Genomic DNA, 22,280 nt, shown 5'->3' on the forward strand with positions numbered 1-22,280 from the left:
CTTTGATCGCCCGTGAACCGGACCGTGACACCTGAGTTGTTTCCTTTAAGGTGCTCCATATGGGAATTAAGAATGGTCAGTAACAATTTTTGCCATTCTGGAACCTTCATCAGTTTTCTTTCATCCCCCTCCCCCTTATCTTGATGGACCACATCAAAATAATCATGACCACAGATAAGCCATTTGAGCTTTGAGGATGGACCACTTGCCAACCATCTGTCCGTTGGAATGCTGCCTTGGAGTTCTTAATGTCTGCCAAGAATTTAAGTTGATGGTTATCTAGCACTGCCTTCAGGCAAAATATCGTCTCAGAATTTCGTTGTGGTCAGTCTCTGAAAGAAATCACATCCTTCCTCAAGTCTTACAAGATGTTGGTGGATGATATTCCATATCCTTAAATAAGCTTTCTCCTCCTATCTGCAGAGAGCTAAGACATTCTGGAAGCGGGGGGAGGGGACACAAAATATCTGAAGCCTTTTTGGCTAGGTATGAAGCATATGAATGTTTAAGTCTTAGAAGATCATACTACCAAAATAAGTAAGCCCCATTGAATACATTTGGCATATTTCAAAGGAGGCACTCTTAGTTTCTATGTGAAAATAGTAATCTGGTTTCAAGGTGTGAAGCACTACCAAATCTAATTCCCAGCTACAACATTGCCATTGTTTGCATTTACACAGAGGTGTACAACTACTAGACATCTGTAAGAGACACTAATCTACAGGGGCATAGTGTGGAGTGTGTGGCCAGGGGCCACAATTTTGAGGGGTGTGAACCAGGGGCCCCCACAGAGGCACCCCCAACACAGCCTGGTCTTGTGCTCCTCTTCACATGTGTCGGGGGGATTTGCCCACCAAGGGCTGCATCGTCCGACTGCCCTCCCCTCATGGCAGGCTCCGTTCACTCGCTGTGTCGTGCCCTCCAGCGCGCAGGCACCCCTGGCATACATGCCCCTGCCCTGGGCACCAGCAACCCATGATATGGCACTGCTAATCTTTAACCATTACATGTACTTGACTGTTGTCAGGCTGTAATTTAGTCATAGATCACTAGTTTTATTCAGCTTCAAACCTTGATCCATGTGAAAAGGGAGTACCTGGAAATATGTTAGAATAATAAAAATATTTTTTACATATTTATTTATACCCCACCTATCTGTGGTGTAGTGCCAGTGTGGTGTAGTGGTTAAGAGCGGTAAACTCGTAATCTGGTGAACCGGGTTCGCTTCCCCGCTCCTCCACCTGCAGCTGCTGGGCCAGTCACACTTCTCTGAAGTCTCTCAGCCTTACTCACCTTACAGAGTGTTTGTTGTGGGGGAGGAAGGGAAAGGAGAATATTAGATGCTTTGAGACTCCTTCGGGTAGTGATAAAGCAGGATATCAAATCCACATTCTTCTTCTTCTTCTATCTGGTATAGCACAGGCCTATTCCTAAGGCTTAAGAGGCAAGTAATCAGTCATCCCATTTTTTGGAAGTAAAACTGAGGCGGAATTGCGATGGCTTGTTAAAGGTCAGTCATTGAACCCTTTCCTGAATGCAAATCCACCACTCTTGTGTGCTAGACAATGCTGCTTGTCTCACCAGTCAAATTGGAAAAAAGGGAAACTACTTTTCTACTCCATGTTCCTACTTGAAGGTCTAGAGATAATATCAGTCCACAGGAGCTTATTCAAGTTCATGGGGAAAGCACTGTGTGTTTCTATTTTCCTTCTCCAACTGAATTTTATTCTGCTTGGCATTGCCACCACCTCTCAGTTCACTTTCCCTTGGGTGTACACAGTTGCTTCTGTGGAAAAGAAAATGACCATGTTAGACTGCAATAGTATCATGGACAACCAAACATCTCAGTTTAGTTTCACAAGGTGAGTCAAAAAATTCGTAATATGAATATTTATCATTCCTTAAGCGTTCCTTCAGGAGGGAAGGGCAAGATGTAAACTGAATCAATAAATAAGGAGGAAAAAATAAAATAATGCTTATTAAACATGGCGAGATTTGGAAGAAGTAAATGCATTTTGCAACCTTTAGTCACTAATGCAATTGGGGCGGGTAACTGAGGGGGACACAGGTGGCGCTGTGGGTTAAAGCCTCAGCGCCTAGGACTTGCCGATCGAAAGGTCGGCGGTTCGAATCCCTGCTGCGGGGTGCGCTCCCGCTGCTCGGTCCCAGCGCCTGCCAACCTAGCAGTTCGAAAGCACCTCCAGGTGCAAGTAGATAAATAGGGACCGCTTACCAGCGGGAAGGTAAACGGCGTTTCCGTGTGCAGCTCTGGCTCGCCAGAGCAGCAATGTCACACTGGCCATGTGACCCGGAAGTGTCTCCGGACAGCGCTGGCCCCTGGCCTCTTAAGTGAGATGGGCGCACAACCCCAGAGTCTGTCAAGACTGGCCCGTACGGGCAGGGGTACCTTTACCTTAACTGAGGGGGCCCAAAGTCGTTCTTCATTGACTGTGTTCCAACTGAGGACCTCTGAGATAGCATCTGCCATTCTGAATCTTCTATGGTCAGGGTGGGGGGCAAAATCCACCCATCCATCAGTATTGCTTCTTGACACGGTTGCACATTCCTCATCATAGTTTTGGATGTTCATGATGTATACAGACTAAGTGGAATATATTCGTGTTGTAGAAGTACAGCTGAAATTCAGGTTTCAAAGGTCGGTGTGTCTGGGACTGGGGTTGGGGGAGTAGCCAACTGTTTAAAATACCACACTTTTCCGTGTAGAAGACCCAGTTTTTTTCTTTTAAAATTATGCGAAAAAGTGGGTGCCATCTTATACCTGGATAGCGCATGGGGTGGACATTTGATTGGTTGCTGCTGCGACTGTCAGCGGCTATTTGGCATGTCATTGGTTACTGCGTCAATGGCTAGTGTTGATTGGCTGATCCTGATGCAATTGGGCGGGTGATTGGCAGCTTCTGCCTGTGAGGGGACAGATGAGAGGCGTGCAGGTGAGCGATTTTCGGCAATTGCACCCCCAAAAAGCCCATCAACTCTGAGCAATCCTCTGCAAAAAAAAAAAGTTCAACAAGTCTGTGCCATCTCTCCCAATTTTCTTAAATTTGAGTCCCTCAAAATAGGGGGTGTCTCATAGATGGAAAAGTATGGTAATATTTCATTATATATATTTTCTAGGTTTATCTTCCCCCCAATAATATTTATTATTTTCCATACATAAACATAACAGAAGAAAGAGCCAACAATAATAAAGAAAAAAGAATGAAACGGAAAAAGAAAAAAGAAAAAAGAACATATAACATAAAATACATAAAATCACCACATAAACAAAAACTTAATTAATTAATCAAAATCCATCTTCATAAACATATTACTTGACTTCCCCAAATCTCTTCCATCTGAGTTTCTTAGTAATTATATACAGTATAGCAGTTTCCAATATCATTATTTCATAAAACCACATCACAGTCATAGTCCTATTTCCTAACTTTTCTTATCGTACATTTTCTTATTTATTTAATCCCAATTTAATCCCAGGCCTAATTGATTGTTTCAAGTGATTACATATCTTTAATATTACAATATTTATTCAAACAGTATAGTTGGAACACGGGTCAGTAGCAACACGAGTCAAAGCATGGTCCTAAGGAGTCTGGTCAGCAGTAATGGCAGAAAAACCTAACATGCCCCAATTCCTTTTACATGGCATGGCAACCATTTATATCTTGCATGAGGCAGGAAGAGTAGACAAGGACCCCCAGCCCACAGTCTCCTGGTGGACTTTGGAGAGATCTTCTTGATTAGGAGTATATTCTTGCATTCTATTTGTATGGCATGGCAATGCATTTTCCTTACTTTCATGGTACAGTGGTACCTCGGGTAACATACGCTTCAGGTTACAGACTCCGCTAACCCAGAAATAGTACCTTTGCTTCAGGATGAGAACAGAAATTGTGCTCCGGTGATGCGGCAGCAGTGGGAGGCCCCATTAGCTAAAGTGGTGCTTCAGGTTAAGAACAGTTTCAGGTTAAGAACCGATCTCCGGAACAAATTAAGTACTTAACCCGAGGTACCACTTTATTCTGAATGCTCTAAGCATGGGTGACTTATTCAAAGGCTGTCAAGATGTTCATAGCAGTTCTCCTATATTATATATTGAAAGGAGAAATAAAAACATTTTAAAACAGGATGCTAGTCCTGATACTTAGTTCAAAAATATAGAAGAGACCGTAGTTTGAAAAGATGAGTTAACGTAATTGAACACATCTCGAAAAGGGTTAATCAAGGTATTCACAAAGTAAATGAATGAAAATAGCTGTTCTTCCACTTCTGCAGGGTATCTTTAAACTGTAGCGTTGGTCAAAACTATAAAAAGCATAATATGATAATATCATGCTGAAGCACAATTCAGTTGACTTCTTGTCATTAGTGATCTGAATTCTAATGTTCATGCCTCTTAGTGGTTATAAAGACATTATTTATATGAATGCAGAGAATTTGTCCAGAGATAAAGCTTTCAACCATGTTAATGTGAACATAGCAGAATAAATGACACTGTTCGCCTGTGTATATTCTCTGAAAATTGAGGAATGTTGTTGTCCCAACAAATACATTAATTTATGGGTGTAATATCAAATTAAGTGATTTTAGATCTTTCCCTGGTATTTCTAGATACTTTATAAATATCCTGGAGCATATCTCACTACATCTGTGTTTGTCATTTTGAATTGATTGCTGGAACATTGCTACAGTATTTATGGCAAAGGAATTTTAACTCTTCTAGGTGGGAAGAGTGGGAAAAAGTTATTACACCATAGCTGCTTCTGATAAAATTATACCGGGTCTTTGTTCTGACAGCTTCAGCTCTCAAAAGATGAGGAATTTTGTTTGAACCGTGGAGAGACTGATAAGCAATTTCAGTTCAAAATGAGTCCCGGAAGCCATCTGACAAAGTTTTATATTTTGGGTTTGGCATTGCTCCCTTCAACTCCTCCAATGCTCAGAATGATGATAACAGGATAGTTTGGTACCTTAGAAACTTGTGGTTCAGTCCTCCATCTTTACTTAGCACTGCAAGTTCATTAGGGTTTACTCGTAGGAGACTGGATATAGGATTGCAGCGTGAGAGATTTGTTGTGGCATAAACTTTTTGTTGGATTCGAAAGCTTGTGCCACACTACATCTGTTAGTCTTTAAGACACCACGAGGTGCTGTTTTTCCTGCAACAAAACTAACACAGCCACCTCTCAAAGGAGGGAAAATAGTACCTGTAACAGTGAAACATTGCTTCGGTTGGAAATAATAAAAAACCCTTGATAGTATTACAGTGCACTGAGCTATATCGATCTTGGGGAGGAGAGTGATTAGGGGAAATTGGTAACCTTTCTAGAAGAGTCGGGGAATCTTAGGCCCTCTGTATGTTGTTGACCTCCAACTTCTAGCAGCTTCAACAGCAAGGCTTAATGTGAGTTGCAGTACAACATCTTCTGGAGCCATGGTTCCCAACGTGCGGCACACGACCCACAGGGGGGCGATTTGATTTTTAAGAGGGGCAATTCGAGAATGAGTTATTAACAGTTAATGGACTTTTAGGCTTCCTCCATGTGAATAGTTCACTTTTTGAATAATAAGAATTATATGTCACCGGGGAGGGGTGTCAGGATTTTTGTTGTTGTTTAGTCGTGTCCAACTCTTCGTGACCAATTCTTCGGCGACCAGCCTTCTTTATGGTCCAGCTCTCACTTCCATTCATCACTACTGGGAAAACCATAGCTTTTACTATACGGACCTTTGTCAGCAAGGTGATATCTCTACTTTTTAAGATGCTGTCTAGGTTTGTCATTGCTTTTCTCCCAAGAAGCAGGCGTCTTTTAATTTTGTGGCTGCTGTCACCATCTGCAGTGATCATGGAGCCCAATAAAGTAAAATCTCTCACTGCTTCCATTTCTTCCCCTTCTATTTGCCAGGAGGTGATGGGACCAGTTTTTTTGATGTTGAGTTTCAGACCAGACCAGAGCTTCAGGATTTTAGAGATGCTTAAGTGGGGCATGGCCAAAAAAAGGTTGGGAACCACTGGTCTATTCTAGAGGGCCGCGGGTTCCCCAGCCCTGCCCTATAGCCTTGAAGAAAGTAAGATTTAGGAATTTCTGGTGGGGGGTTTTAGGTGCATTCTTCAAATAAACATTGGTGGGAATTTGCTTATTGTTTAATTCTACAGAGAGGTTTATATGTGCAGTTCTGGATGATTCTAATACAGTGGGACCTTGGTTTAAGAACAGCTTACTTTATGAACAAATTGGATTAAAAACGCTGCAAACCCGGAAGTAGGTGTTTTGGTTTGTGAACTTTGCCTTGGAAGCAGAACATGTTTCGCTTCCTGTTGAGTGTGTTCCATTTGTAAATTGAGTCCCCCGCTGCTATGGGAAAGCACGCCTTGGTTTAAGAACAGACTTCTGGAACGGATTAAGTTCCTAAACCAAGGTAAAGTGGTACCTCGGGTTAAGTACTTAATTTGTTCCGGAGGTCTGTTCTTAACCTGAAACTGTTCTTAACCTGAAGCACCACTTTAGCTAATGGGGCTAATTCTGTTCTCATCCTGAAGCAAAGTTCTTAACCCGAGGTACTATTTCTGGGTTAGCGGAGTCTGTAACCTGAAGCGTATGTAACCTGAAGCGTATGTAACCCGAGGTACCACTGTACCACTGTAGAAGTTGACAAAGCTAGCTTGCTTTCCAGTCTGAAGTGTTGGGAAGGGAAGGACCATGGCTCTGTGATAGAGCATCTTATCTTGTGTACAGGAGATTCAGCCCCTGGGGTTTCCAGGGAAGATTGGGGGAAGCCCCCACCCCAAACGCTGAAGAGCTGCTGACAGAGCAGACAGTACTAAGCCAGTGGCGTAGCGTGGGGGGTGCAGGGGGGGCCGCCCGCACCGCCCGCAACATCTGGGGGTTAGGGTTAGGGGGCACAAATCCACGGGTTAGGGGGCGCAAATTACTTGCCTTGCCCCGGGTGCTGACAACCCACACTACGCCACTGTACTAAGCTAAATGAGCCAGAGTTCTGACTTGGTATAAGGCAGATTCTCTGTTCCTATAAACACCTGTGCTTTTCTTCTCATATATAAAAAAATACAGTAATGAAGCAATTCCATAGTAAATTATAAGGGAAACTATTCCTCCGCCCTCCATTCCAGCCCACCCACCCAAGAACTGGATGTAGTAGAGTTTCTTGTTGATGCAAAAGACTCCTGTAGATGCATATATAATCATTAACATACTAGAGTTGATGTTTCAGCTGCCTGGTAGGATTACAGTGGTGCCCCGCAAGACGAATGCCTCGCAAGATGAAAAACCCGCAAGACGAAAGGGTTTTTCGGGTTTTGCGACGCTTCGCTAGACGATTTCCCCTATGGGCTTGCATCGCAAGACGAAAGCCCATAGGGAAATCTCGGGGACCTTTTTTTAAATGCTGGCGGTGGGGAGCAAAGCCTTTTTCCCCCCTCCGGACTTCAGAAGAGGTCCAGGAAGGCCGGCGGGGGCAAAAGGCTTTGCTCCCCACCGCCAGCATTTTAAAAGCGGTCCGGGATAGCAGGGAAGCGCTTCCCGCTATCCCGGACGGCTTTTGAAGGCAGGCAGGGGGGGCAAAGACTTTTGCCCCCCCGCCCGCCTTGGGAAGACATCCTGGACCTCTTCCCAAGGCGGGCGGGGGGCAAAAGTCTTTGCCCCCCCTGCCTGCCTAACCGGGGGCTTTTAAATCGCCCCAGGACTGTCCGGGGCGATTTAAAAGCCCCCGGACGGCTTTTGAAGCCTTCCCCCGCCGCCCGGCATCGGGGCATCGTCCCGATGCCGGGCAGTGGGGCAGGAACGCCTCCCCCCGCCGCCCGGCTTCGGGGCATCGTCCCGATGCCGGGCGGCGGGGCGAGAAAGCCTGGGCGCACTGGCAACTCTCCGCAAGGAGCGCTCCCGCTGCTTGCGGAGAGGTCCGCGCCTGTCCTGGACCTTTTCTGAAGGCAGGCGGGGGGGGGGCAAAAGTCTTTGTCCCCCCTGCCTGCCTTCCCAGGGGCTTTTAAATCGCCCCGGACAGCGGAGAAGTCCTCCGCTGTCCCGGGCGATTTTAAAATGCCGCCCGCCAGAAGAGGTCGGGGGAAGGCGGTTTCCATAGGAACGCATTAATTGATTTTCAATGCATTCCTATGGAAAACCGTGCATCGCAAGACGAAAAACTCGCAAGACGAAGAGACTTGCGGAACGAATTAATTTCGTCTTGCGAGGCACCACTGTATAGATTTTCTGCAGGTCCCTATAAAGCTCCACAGACTGCCACTGGAACTTCTTCCAGCTCTGATTTCCAGTTTTTTCTGGTGCTACTGCCAATGTGCCTCCCAATATCACCACATATATTTTTTCTGTTGTCATGGGACCAACGACCCCAAGGGGTTTAAAAACGATTATTTTTAGAAAAAGCAAGCACAGGTTCTCAAGATGCTGGAAACTGTGCCAAATGCTAGATTCTTTGCTTACACAGCATCATTACAAAAAAGTGGACTTAGAACAGCCAGCTCTGGATGAGAAGCTGCTAAATCGAATTCTTTATTAGGCAGCGTACAAATATCAACACATGCTTCCTCTTGAATTTTATCTGCTGTCTTGTGATCGTTCTGATCATTTTCAGTAAAAGTGGTTCCGGCTGGCATTGAGTGTTCTTAACATCGCTGAAAACCTCTTGGTTTGCTTAACTTAGTTTGGATCCAGGATAGGTGGTTTGTCTCTGCATAAATCCGATGAGAGATGAACCTCATTAGCAAAGAGAAGTCAGCCCTTCTTTTGCCTTCCTCAAAATCTCCTTGTCGTGTCATCTTAGTGTGTGTGTGTGTGTGTGTGTGTGTGCGTGTGTGGAAGGGATGGCCATACGCAGAGTTGTTGACAAAGAGCATCTGGACATATAAAGGGCCCCATTACCTTCAGTAGCTTAAGGCCTCCTCAAACCTAAATCCGGCCCTAGTCTTACGTACTAACCCTTATTCTCAGTTTTAGATGGGTGAAAATAGTGTAGCAGTTGATGTGATTAGGATGACTCCAGAAGATCTGACCTACCACACACAATTTCAAGTTATTAGACTGAACTAAGGGAAGTGTTTTGATGGCTCCCAACAACCGTTCTTTATGAATCAGGCATGGGTGTATTAAGTTATTTTAATGAACTCTACTGAGTCAGATATGCAGATGACACAACCTTGATGGCAGAAAATGAGGAGGAATTAAAGAACCTTTTAATGAGGGTGAAAGAGGAGAGCGCAAAATATGGTCTGAAGCTCAACATCAAAAAAACGAAGATCATGGCCACTGGTCCCATCACCTCCTGGCAAATAGAAGGGGAAGGAATGGAGGCAGTGAGAGATTTTACTTTCTTGGGCTCCATGATCACTGCAGATGGTGACAGCAGCCACAAAATTAAAAGACGCCTGCTTCTTGGGAGAAGGGCAATGACAGGCCTAGACAGCATCTTGAGAAGTAGAGACATCACCTTGCCAACAAAGGTTCGTATAGTTAAAGCTATGGTTTTCCCAGTAGTGATGTATGGAAGTGAGAGCTGGACCATAAAGAAGGTTGATTGCCGAAGAATTGAATATTTTTAACTATTGTAGTGTTGATTTTTGTGCACAGGCATGGTCCTCACAATAAACGGATTTTGATTTGATTTGAAGAATTGATGCTTTTGAATTATGGTGCTGGAGGAGACTCTTGAGAGTCCCATGGACTGCAAGAAGATCAAACCTCTCCATTCTGAAGGAAATCAGCCCTGAGTGCTCACTGGAAGGACAGATCGTGAATACTTTGGCCACCTCATGAGAAGAGAAGACTCCCTGGAGAAGACCCTGATGCTGGGAAAGATGGAGGGCACAAGGAGAAGGGGGCAACAGAGGACGAGATGGTTGGATAGTGTTTTCGAGGTTACCAGCATGAGTTTGACCAAACTGCGGCAGGCAGTGGAGGACAGAGGTGCCTGGCGTTCTCTGGTCCATGGGGTCACGAAGAGTCGGACACGACTAAATGACTAAACAACAACAACAACAACAACTGAGTCTTGGGTGTATTTGTAACATACTCATGTACAAGTGAATCTCTTGACAACGTTAAAGACTCGGCTCTGACATCTAGTTTAATTGTCCCTTGGCTGGCAAATATTAGTGTCTCACCTGGTGTCAGACTGTGGGAACTGAGGCTATGCAAACTATCCGAATGATAAAGAGCAAGGAAAATAAACACAGGTACTTTATGTTCTCTTAATTCAGGTCCAAGTGGATTTGGATGAAGTGTTTATTTAGTTTGCCGGCTTCCTCAGATGCGCTGCCATATTGATTTCTTTTATTACTGGAAGCTATATAACCTGACCTCTCCCAGATCCAGTATTTTGAAAGCCGTAAATTTTAACTTTACTTGTGAGCAAGGGCTGAAACGCCGTGAAAGCCTTTTTATTAGTGGAGTCTTGCCTAGTTCTATGTTCTTGTGTCGCCCACGGCAACAATATTTAGAGCTTCTTAAATTAGAGTAAATGTTGGGCAGCTGCAGGAAGAAGTCTAATAAAGTGCACTCGTAAACATCTCAAGTGTGCAATTGGACTGCACACATCTCAATCGGACTGTGAGTCGGCAGGTGTACAAAAGATTCCCCCCTAATTCGATTTGGCTAGTTCTGCTTTATGCTTCTAGCCTTAACAGTTCCGACTGAGTGGCAGAATTGTGTTGGGTGTCTTGTTTTGTTTTAAGTGCGGCTTCAGACATGAAAATTGAATCCTCACGTAACCTCATCTCTTCCCCATCCCCCTTTACATTAATTTTCCACATTGTGATAATATTTTTAATAATTCCTCCAAATAGAGCCCCAGGCAGTCTTTCTCCCACAGCCATTCATGTGTGGTTTGAAATAAATGTTTAAGTCCAATTTTCTGTGAAAATTGGCAGAGCACATTTGAACTTAATCAGTTGTGTGTTAAATAATGGATTTAGGGAGAGCAGATTTCCGTAGCCCAGCAAATAGCCCAATATAACAAAACAAAAAACAGGAATACTGAAATTGGAATTAATGTTTACCGTAAATGGTTGTTCCAGTACTGTACATAAAAAGTTAATCCTTGCTTAAATTGGTAGTGTCACAAGTTGCGTGCAAGCCTGTGTAGAAGCCCCCAAGTCAGTCAAAAATATTATTCAAAAGTATCTAAAGTCTGTAAAATTTAATCTGAGTTTTGAGCATCATTGGCATAGTTCAGTAGTAGAGAAAGGTGCGACTTGCTTTATGTAACAGGTATTCCCTTGGCCAGTCTAAAATGTAGGAAGTTGGCCTTGTTGTATTTTACTGCCAAGCAGCCGTCATGTGGCTCTAGCCATGTTTCCTGGTTTCTAAATGCAGTCAGCAACCATGTCGCTGGGTGGGGGGTGGCGTTCCCAGCCCACACATGCATTGGCGGAGCACATATAAACACACCCCAGTCTGCTCCATCCCAGTTCTGCCCTTTGGGGGGCCATGTTTAGTGATGTTTTTGGTCGCTTCCGGGTTTGACACAATGTCTTTTGGATGTGCGTTAAACAGTTGTCGCCTGTACCATTGTAATAGCTGTGATTATCCATTAGATGCAGGTTAGCAAGTTGTCTTTGTTGTTAATCCAGCCTTAAAAATGGCGGCATTCAGAAGTCAATTGCTGAAACCGTTCAGTCCCCTGTTTGAGACTTCACTGTATTTTTTGCTCTATAAGACTCACTTTTTCCCTCCTAAAAAGTAAGGGGAAATGTGTGTGTGTCTTATGGAGCGAATGCAGGCTGCACAGCTATCCCAGAAGCCAGAACAGCTGTGCAGCGATCCCTCTTGTTGTTCTGGCTTCTGAGATTCAGAATATTTTTTTCCTTGTTTTCCTCCTCCAAAAACTAGGTGCGTCTTATGGTCTAGTGCATCTTATAGAGCAAAAAATACGGTACATACAGTGCTTAGACAAAAATACTTCGCAGGGAGGCTTGGACAAGAATTGCTGCTATCGGAAATATTATTAAGGGCCTTTCCGCACTTACCATTTATGGTGGAATAGTTGCTGGGTTTGGGGGCTTGGCTTGAATTTTTTGGCATGTTGCCACACAATGTCATCATTCAGCTAGTATTCCAGAATAACATACTCAAATGCCCAGAATGGACCCTCAATATTTTCAGTTTTGTGGCATGTATACAAGCATCGAGAAATGGTGTGAGAACGCTCTTCAAGCTTTCACAATTACATAAGCTAACGAGAAATATCTAAAAAGCATTTTTTTAAAAAAATAACGTGTGGTGGAGGATAACTTGTGTGCATATTTAGCAGAGAGCTGAAGAATGTGAACACATTTTAACCTGGCTTCAGTTTGAATGTAGTTATTTTCTTGCACTTTTAACACAGTTGCAGTTTGGATGCCATTAGCAATTGTTTGGTGACAGACAATTATAACTGTTGAGATATTTCAAGTGCTATAAAAAGAATCATCATCATCATCATCTACCAATAATTGTTGGGAGAACATGGCCGCCATCAGTACATTTTCTCCTCTGGGTTCTCAGCTGAGTAGAGAGGAGTTTTTCTGGCCTTTCACGGTCACAAGTGATCGCTGTTCATGAATGAAATTAGGATGGTGATAGAAACTGAAACGTAGCCATTATATGTAGGCAGGTGGTAGAAACAATTTAAATATTAGTAAATCTCAGATCTGTAATGAGAGGTTTTAATCAAAGAACTTATCAAGTTCCCCATTTTGTGAATTTTGATTCTTGTGATATATTTATTTTATCGCAGGGATAAGATTACCCAGACACCTTTTATTTCTGTTTCCAATTTAGGACCCTTTGCTTACGGCAAAAGACTAACTAAAAGATAATCGTTATCGCTAATTTCTGAGCATAAGAGGTTTAGCATATTGCTTTGCTTTTTATCAAGCCCCTCATAATTCTCTCCATGTTTTCTAAATGAGCCAGTGCTGAAAAGGCCACAACATTAGGAGTGCTTCTGATAGCTATTCAGCTGAAGAGCGCAAATTAAACAGTATGATGAATATTGAAATCCCCTCTGTTGAAGATAACTTTTAGTATCTCTGTAGAGATCGTGCCTGAAAATGTATATGAGTAATTGACGGGGTGGAACAGAAGAGGAGGAGGCACAGTCTTGAAAAGATTTTATAAAACATTATGTTCATTTCTAAAATATAGCTAATATTGCTTCAAAGTGTGAGTATTCCATGGTTTCTTCCTATGACTGGGGAGAGCATAACAACTTGGGTGAAGGAATTGAGGGGATACTCATGAAATTTGCAGATGACACCAAACTGGCAGGAGTAGCTAATGCCATAGAAGACAGAATTGGGATTCACGATAACCTTTAACAAATTGGAGAACTGGGCCAGAAACCATCAAATGGATTTCAAGTTTAATCTAGTTCCCTTCAGCTTCATGCTGTTTTGAGAAAGTGTCTTCTCCATCATGGAGAGCACGTGTTGCAGTGGGGGCAACCAAGACACCCCTCTGTTGCTGGGCGGATGGCCACAAATCCGATTCGGTACCCCTCAGTCGTTGGGGAGATTTTGGTGTAGCAATTTTATGAGTGACTGTTGAGGGGCTATTTATTCCCTGCGCGCAGCGTTGAGCTTCCTCTTCGCTGCTCGCATTGGATCACCCGCCCACCCTCCCTAAATTTAGGGTTGTTCGCATTGACCTTGCTATGCCTGTCATGGGGTCCTCTGCTTTTGGGGCAGGGGCCTGGTAGGAATTTTGCCATTTGGCTGATTGGCTGGTGCCATTTGGTTTTTGCCTACTGCGTAGCAAATCGTCACAACTTGTAAGGTTGTGCTTAGACATTGGTTCAAATTTGGTTGGTGGAGGGGGTGTGGTTGGCTGTGCCTGCCCCTCCAATGTTGCTGCTGCAAGGGAATTCCGTTAAAGGAATCCAGGGGCTCGCCATGCTCTTGTCCGAACCCCTGTCAAGGGACCTGGACCACGCAAGAGCCCCTGGGAGCATTTGGGGAGAGGTGAGAGCCTGGCGCCCAGCTCTACGCTCTCCCCAAAAATGCTTTCCCTTACTGACTTTCGCAGGCTTGCGTATGTCAGTTCTGTTCCTACCTCTAGGCGGGAACAGATAGTCACGAACCAATGCCTAAGCAACCACTCACATGCTGTAATCAATAAAGTTGTGGCCAAAATTTATGCCAAAAACCTTAAACAAAAATCCTGTGAATTGTGTCTTTATTTGAGGGTGGCTGTGTGGTCCTCTACACGCAAGTAAAAACAATAAAATAGACTACCTCTGATTACAAAGCTGCTTTATATATGAAGGAAGCAGACATGTGCCTAACTAAATGTGTAGGTGCTCTGATCATGTCTAGTTTGGCAAACACACTACTTTAAAAAAAAAAAAATGAAACCACTGTATTAATCCAACTTTCTCTCTTTCTTCTGAAATGGCTGTAATCTCATTATATCCTTTTAACATTTAGATAGTTGAATCACCTGTCTTATACAAATTTTCTTCCTCTGAACAGACTCCCAGAAGCACCTTTTCCTTGCTGGAGTACACAAAGAAATTACCGTATAAGATAAATTAAAATGTCAGTATTTGAAGCACTTGCTAATTTTCTGGCTCTGTTTGGTTTCTCAGTCATTAACCCCACCACTTCAGCTTCCTTCTGGCCTTATGTTTCAGGTAGCATTATCTACCCTTCTGATATTCTGGTCCCGTCTCCTGTAGTTGGGAGACAGAGCTCTGCCTGATTTCTGCTGGAATCCAAGGCTGTGGCTATAGGACTAGCAAGACCCTCTTGGGGTGATAATGCTGCGAAGCCCTCCATCATAGGCTCAGGTAGTACAGATGTGTAAATAAACAAGGAAGTAGGTTGGGGGAGCAGTTAGCAGCCAACAGCAATTCAACTGATTGCAGTTTCTGGGAGCTTGTAACCAGGAGCTTATGACAAGAACTTGTAAACAGAGGCATTTCCAAGGGCATTTTGAGAGGGAGTTCTGCTTCTCAGTGTACGTAGGACCGAGAGACACTGAAGGCGAGGGAGCCACTACAGTGACCTATGGCACCTATGCTACGTTCGTCTTCCAGAAAGGGAGAGGAGTAGCATCATATGTAAGGGATGTGTACAGTTGTAAAGAGATCCATGACCTGGAACATAGAAGGCAGATGGGCAGTTTATGGGTAAAAATTGTAGGAGAGGGAAACAGCCATGACCTTGCCAACAGCCATGAGTGTCTGTTGTAGACTTCCAAGCCAGGCTGAAGAAAGGTACTAGAACAGGTAATTCAACAGTTGGTCTGCAAGCACTTAGAAAGGATGCTGTGATTACTAAGGCCCAGCATGGGTTTTTCAAAAATAAATCATGCCAAACGAATCTAATTTCTTTTTTTTGGTCGGCAGTTTGAATCCCTGTGACGGGGTGAGCTCCCGTTGCTCAGTCCCTGCTCCTGCCAACCTAGCAGTTCGAAAGCACGTCAAAGTGCAAGTAGATAAATAGGTACCGCTCCAGCGGGAAGGTAAACAGCGTTTCCGTGCGCTGCTCTGGTTTGCCAGAAGCGGCTTAGTCATGCTGGCCACACGACCCAGAAGCTGTACGCCAGCTCCCTCGGCCAGTAAAGTGAGATGAGCGCCGCAGAGTCGGTCACAACTGGACCTAATGGTCAGGGGTCCCTTTACCTTTACAAGTTTGGTGGATTAGAGAAATGCCGTGGACATAGTGTACCTTGATTTCAGTAAGGCTTTTGACAAAGTCCCTCATCATATTATTGCAGAGAACCTGGTAAAATGTGGATGAGATAACTGGATTTGTAGCTGGTTAGCTGACTGAACCCAAACAGTACTCCTTAATTGTTCCATGTCATTCTAGAAAAAAAGTGACAAGTGAGATGTTGCAGGGTTCTGTCCTGGGCTGGCTGTTGTTCAGCATCGTCATAAATGACATGGGCGAAGGAACTGAGGGCTCATCAAATTTGCAGATGACACCAAACTGGGAGGGGTAGCTAATGATGCAGAAGACAGAATTTGAATTCAAGCATGACCTTAATAGATTGGAGAACTGGACCCAAACTAAAAAAAAATAAAAAATGGATTTCAATAGGAACAAATGTGAGGTTCTGCACTTAGGCAGGAAGAACCAGCCTCACAAATATTACATGATGAATACATAGATTGCCAGTAGTATATACAGTGGTACCTCACAAGATGAATGCCTCGGAAGATGAAAAACTCGCAAGACCAAAGAGTTTTTCGTTTTTTGAGTTGCTTCGTAAGACGAATTTCCCTATGGGCTTGCTTCGCAAGACAAAACGTCTTGCGAGTTTGTTTCCTTTTTCTTAAAGCCGTTAATACTGTACCAAGTTTGAAGCGGGAACTGGGCTGGCAGGGAGCGAGCGAGGGAGCGACCTACCTTTTCCAGAGCGATCCTCTTCTGGAGAGGGCACAGAGGAGGCAGATGGGCTGGGATCCAGCGGATCTGGCTGGGTCTCTGCGCTGCCGCCTCCTCTGCCTCTCTCTCTCTCCCCCTCCCCACATGTCTGCTCCATTTTGCCCTAACTACGCGAAGGCAGGAGGAGGGGGACCAAGGAGGAGGAGGAGGCATCCACTGTGCTTGGGCTGCCGCGAAGGCACCTTTGCGGGGGTGGGAAGAAGCCGGGAGCAGCTGCCGAGACTATGGGGAGCCCGGTGGCGTGGCGCAAGGTAACGGGGGGAGCAAGTGAGAGTCTGCGCCGGGCGCTTCGTGCGTCCGCCCTCGGTTCCTGGGCTCGAACTTCCTTTGGCACCTCGTGGAGAGAGAGGGAGAGGAGCGGGCTGGGGCTTTGATGTGGGACGCGGTTTGGCAGAGCGAAGACGCGGCAAGGCTTGGCGACAGAGGAAGGGGGGCTGTTTTCGTGGGGAGGTGGGAGGGGGTGTCTTTGCCTCTTCCCGGCAACAGATCCTCCAGGCTGGGGAAACTCTTCCTCCTGGGGAGCGACCCGCTTTGTGCTTTGCCCGCTATCCCATTATAAAATGAGTACTGTACTGTAATAATGTTCATAATACAGTAGCAGGGTGCATCCGTGCTTCGCAAGATGAAAAAATCCGCAAGACGAAGAAACTCGCAGAACGGATTAATTTCGTCTTGCGAGGCACCATGTGAAAAGGATATAGCAGTCATAATAGACCACTAGTTTAACATTAGCTACAATGAGATGCAGCATCAAAACAAGCTTATTCAATTCTAGGCTGCATCAACAGAAGTATAGTGTCCTGATCAAGGAAAGCAATAGTATTACTCCATTCTGCCTTGGTCAGACTCTACCTGGAATGCTGTGTCCAGTTCTGGGCACCACAATTTAAGAAGGGTGTTGACAAGCTGGAATGTGTGCAGAGGAGGAAATGGGGAATGAGAAGAATCTGCTAATGATAGCTATTAGTTTGAGGAATACTCGACCTTCCAACACAAATCAAAAATAAGTAATAATTCTAGGTTCCCATACTGTCCCCCCCCCCTCTCTCTTCAATTCACTGTATGTAATTATGCAAGTGTGAAAATGGCATCCTTGTGCGGAACTGCTCTCAGCATCCTATTGGGAGATAAAATTTAAAAGAATCAGTAAAACAACTGCAGTGGTACCTCAGGTTACAGACGCTTCAGGTTACAGACTCTGCTAACCCAGAAATAGTACCTCGGGTTAAGAACTTTGCCTCAGGATGAGATCAGAAATAGTACTCTGGTGGTGCGGCAGTGGGAGACCCCATTAGCTAAAGTGGTACCTCAGGTTAAGTTTCAGGTTAAGAACAGACCTCCAGAATGAATTAAGTTCTTAACCTGAGGTACCACTGTATAGACCAGAAAAGGAGGGACTATGGAAGAAGAGTCTGGGAGGTCACAAAGCCATTTCCGACCCTGGAGAGGAGAGGGGGTTGCGGTCTAGCCCCTCCCCCCCAAGCGCGGGGGCTGACCTTGGCCCCCGCGAGAATTGGGGGAATCCCTGGGCGTGCTCGCGACCCTGCCCGCCTATCGGCGGGCCGGGGGGAGGCGTGGCTTAAGGTATTTTAAGCCGGGCACGCCCAGGGTCCGCCCTCTTCACTCCCGACCAGCTGAGAGGTTTTCCCATCCCACCCACCCTTAGACGCTTAGGCAGCCGTAGGTCGTCATGACCTTGCTATGGACTTCGGTTGGTCGCCGCAAGGGGCCTGGTAGGAATTTTTCCAAGTTGGCAATCTTCGGCCAGTTGGTTTTTTCGCCTACCTCATAGCAAACGTCACAACTTTCCCTGTATTGGCGGTTAGGCATTGGCTGGGGTTCTATTGTTATGCAAATGGATGGGGGGGAAGGAACGCCATCACCTTCCCCCAGGAAATGGGGTAGTCCGGTACAGGACTCCGAGGGGCGTTGTCTTGTCCGAAACCTAGCTAGGTAAGGGCCCCCGGCACGCCCCAAGCGGTGACACCCGTGGGATCCTAGTTGGCGTACTTCAACAGGGGCCTCCCACGGTTTGTGTTAACCCTTCCCGGACATCATGCCGGGTAGCGGATAGGAGCCAATGCCTAGGGCCAATACCTTCAATTCTCTAATCAATAAAGTTGTGGCCATTTCATGCCCATTAAACTTAAACATCGTGTCCTGTGTCTTTCTTTCTGGTGGGAGGGGTTTTGACACGCAACTGCATCTATCTGTGGTTTCTAAATAGCTAGTGTCATTTGTGATTTTGAATACAGGTGACATCACTTCAAAGTCACATTTTGGTCTGCCATCTTGATTCAAGATGGCACCTGGCATCCAAATGTTGACATAGTCCGCCACACACACACACACACACACACACACACACACCACAAGCTCTTGTGCTGAGTTTGGTGATGACAGCTTCAGAGGCCGCTGAACCTACACCAAAAAATGGGCAAAGCCAGAGATAAGTTATATTTTGCTCCACCAGCTTGATTAAAAATGGTTCCTGATGTCTAAATGGCAACAGATTCTGCCACTTCTGCCTCAGGAACCTTCATGCCAAGTTTGGCAACAATATCTTGAGGCATTCAGAGGCATAGAAAACAAATGGACAAACAATTTTTTTCAAAATATATAGCAGCTATATATGTACATAGTAATATAGTATGGTTGTTTCAGGGTATTACTCAGATTTTCTTTTCCTTTGAATTTTTCCTTTTGATTTGCTTACACAATTAATAGCCGGTCAACACATTTAAGTGATGTTCAGGGCCTCAGTATTTTATTTTAATTTCTATTCCAAAATAGCTTCACATTTGAAGGTTTCATTTAGGAAATTTCCTGTGTTGCTAACAACAACAAAAAGTCAGTTTAAATGATTATATAGCCTGAGGAAAAGGGCAACTAAATGTTCAACTATTAATCTACCAGAGAGAATCCTCAGTGAGATTTAAAAATAAAATAAAATAAATGAGGATAGTTATTTTTAAATGGCAGAACTGAAGGAAGTGACAGGGGGAATTTCAGTTTCATTTCAAGTGCTTAAAACGTATAGTTAATCTTTGCCACTTCACTCCGTATTTTGACAGGATCCCTATAAAATGCTGTTAGGCCATAAACTGAACCTAGGACTTCAACTTGTTCTCTAATTTTAGGTGCATTAACAGGAGCTTAAATGATCTAATGAAGTGCTTGACTGAGTTTACCTGTAACTGTGATCTTTCCTCTCCTTTGAAAAAGTACGAAGGAAGGGTGCTCTGAAACGTTAAAAACAGGACACAGATCCTAATTGCTAAAATTAATTCCACACTTTTTGGTAAAACCGAACACTTCTAAACTAATGAAAATATGCTGCAAACGTGGGGTTTTCTGACATCAAACCAAAATTACTTTAAGCCTCAAATAACAATAATATTTGAGGGCAGCTGTTTACCAGCTCCATCTCGTACATAGGCTGAGACCCTACCTGCCTGCAGACTGTCTCGCCAGAGTGGTGCATGCTCTAGTTATCTCCCGCTTGGACTACTGCAATGCGCTCTACGTGGGGCTACCTTTGAAGGTGACCCGGAAACTACAACTAATCCAGAATGCGGCAGCTAGACTGGTGACTGGGAGTGGCCGCCGAGACCATATAACACTGGTCTTGAAAGACCTACATTGGCTCCCAGTACGTTTCCGAGCACAATTCAAAGTGTTGGTGCTGACCTTTAAAGCCCTAAACGGCCTTGGTCCAGTATACCTGAAGGAGCGTCTCCTCCCCCATCGTTCTGCCCGGACACTGAGATCCAGCGCCAAGGGCCTTCTGGTGGTTCCCTCATTGCAAGAAGTGCGGTTACAGGGAACCAGGCAGAGTGCTTTCTCGGTAGTGCTGCCCGCCCTGTGGACCGCCTCCCATCAGATGTCACAGCGATAAATATCTACCTGACATTCAGAAGACATCTGCCCTGTTCAGGGAAGTTTTTAATATGTGACATTTTAGTGTATCTTTCATCTTTGTTGGAAGCCACCCAGAGTGGCTGGGGAAACCCAGCCAGATGGGCGGGGTACAAATAATAAATTATTATTATTATTATTTATTATTATAACAAGCACGTTCATGGGGTTATATTCAGCTAAGTGCTACTCAGAGTAGACTCAGGGAAATTAATGAATCTCGGTTAATCATGTCTGTTGACTTCCATGGGCCTACTCTCACTAGGACGAGCATTTAACACCACCGCAGGGTGTTTTTCAAGTTCACAAATCTCTGCCGGTGTTCGTGAGAATGAGGCGTATTCAGTTTGTGGGTTTTGTATCTCTAGATTTGTATCAGCGCCACTGGTGTAGTATCATGCAAGATTCCCATTCTTGCGACCCGGGTTCAATTCCCGGGCGGTGCAGGATTTTTTGAGGGGACACAGGTGGCGCTGTGGATTAAACCACAGAGCCTAGGACTTGCTGATCAGAAGGTCGGCAGTTCGAATCCCTGCGACGGGGTGAGCTCCCGTTGCTCAGTCCCTTCTCCTGCCAACCTAGCAGTTTGAAAGCACGTCAAAGTGCAAGTAGATAAATAGGTACCATTCTGGCGGGAAGGTAAACTGTGTTTCCGTGCACTGCTCTGGTTCGCCAGAAGCGGCTTAGTCATGCTGGCCACATGACCCAGAAGCTGTCTGCGGACAAACGCTGGCTCCCTCGACCCATAGAGCGAGATGAGCGCCGCAACCCCAGAGTCGGACACGACTGGACCTAATTGTTAGGAGTACCTTTACCTAGGGACACAGGTGGCGCTGTGGGTAAAACCTCAGCACCTAGGACTTGCTGATCGTATGGTCGGCGGTTCGAATCCCCGCGGCGGGGTGAGCTCCCGCCGTTCAGTCCCAGCTCCTGCCCACCTAGCAGTTCGAAAGCACCCCTAAGTGCAAGTAGATAAATACCTACCGCTTTATAGCGGGAAGGTAAACGGCGTTTCCGTGTGCTGCACTGGTGCTGGCTTGCCAGAGCAGCTTCGTCACACTGGCCACGTGACCTGGAAGTGTCTCCAGACAGCGCTGGCCCCCGGCCTCTTAAGTGAGATGGGCGCACAACCCTAGAGTTGGACACAACTGGCCCGTACCTTTACCTTTACCTTTTATCTCTAGATTCAACATATAGGATGTGGTGGCTGGACAACATGTGGAGTGTTTTGTGGCTGTGTCAATCAAGTGGTCCTTCTACATTTTTGCGGCAATTACATTGAGTTGTTCCATCCTATTTGTACCCTATCTGAGCTTGCTGTGAAATCCAAGGATGTGTCAAACAGAATTGATAAACCAGGGATACCTGATCACAGCCATCTGCCCATATTAGTGCAGCGAGAATGATAAATTCAGTAAATAAATAATTATCCTTGAGTTGCATTTTCAAAGGCAAAAATTAAATTTATTTCATAGGAATATAAAATGTCTCCCAAGTGTCACTATAAACACATGGCAACAATCTATACGCCATTGTGGTGTAGTGGTTAAGAGCAGTGGACTCGTAATCTGGGGAACCGGGTTCGTGTCTCTGCTCCTCCACATGCAGCTGCTGGGTGACCTTGGGCCAGTCACACTTCTCTGAAGTCTCTCAGCCCCACTCACCTCACAGAGTGCTTGTTGTGGGGGAGGAAGGGAAAGGAGAATGTTAGCCACTTTGAGACTCCTTAAAGGAAGTGAAAGGCGGGATATCAAATCCAAACTCTTCTTCTTCTTCTTCTTCTTCTTCTTCTTCTTCTTCTTCTTCTTCTTCTTCTTCTTCTTCTTCTTCTGCCTTCACAAGTTCAAACTTGACTTGATAGATGTAGAAGATATTTCATATTTGCTCTCCATTCGTCTTAATTTAACCCATTCCGTAGTGCCAAAGCGTTTGCAATGAA

General features: G+C 45.0%; 1 protein-coding gene and 1 long non-coding RNA gene across 3 annotated transcripts in view; both read left to right on the forward strand.

Annotated features, from left to right (window-relative positions):
• Window positions 1–22,280, forward strand: part of PARD3B (par-3 family cell polarity regulator beta) — a 582,358-nt gene that overhangs the window by 277,263 nt on the left and 282,815 nt on the right. The gene's annotated exons all lie outside the window — the stretch shown is intronic.
• Window positions 61–5,436, forward strand: LOC309363669. The gene is made up of 3 exons (XR_014165527.1): window positions 61–324; window positions 1,756–1,862; window positions 4,816–5,436. It is a non-coding gene; the product is annotated as an uncharacterized lncRNA (long non-coding RNA).

The sequence above is a fragment of the Podarcis melisellensis genome, assembly GCF_964234715.1.
Source record: "Podarcis melisellensis genome assembly, chromosome: 1".
NCBI lineage: Eukaryota > Metazoa > Chordata > Lepidosauria > Squamata > Lacertidae > Podarcis > Podarcis melisellensis.